The 239-nt window shown below is 45.2% G+C and overlaps 1 protein-coding gene across 1 annotated transcript in view; it reads right to left on the bottom strand.

Moving 5' to 3' along the window:
* Positions 1-239, bottom strand: part of zgc:158316 (uncharacterized protein LOC790929 homolog) — a gene marked incomplete at its 3' end in the record, with an annotated part of 38,278 nt that overhangs the window by 19,155 nt on the left and 18,884 nt on the right. The window lies entirely within an intron of this gene.

Here is a 239-nt window from a genome sequence, read left to right as displayed (position 1 = left end):
CATAGTCCTTTAATGCCTTAGTGTGGAAGCTTTGATGTTGGCCACGCTGTTAGATAAGGAGCCTCACCTCAGTGACCTCACATGTCACGATGGATAAGAGATGACATGAACATGAACCACAATAGACAACCATAAGGGCTTTCCGTAGACAATGCAAATCTTACGCGGCCAAGCTCACGTCTTTTCTGGTGCAAAACCTCACAGGGCAGCTAAACACTCATCTAACATCTAGTGATGAT

The sequence above is a fragment of the Morone saxatilis genome, unplaced genomic scaffold (assembly GCF_004916995.1).
Source record: "Morone saxatilis isolate NCDOM2014 unplaced genomic scaffold, NCSU_SB_2.0 Contig5, whole genome shotgun sequence".
Lineage (NCBI taxonomy): Eukaryota > Metazoa > Chordata > Actinopteri > Moronidae > Morone > Morone saxatilis.
This window is presented reverse-complemented; position numbering and strand designations above follow the sequence as displayed.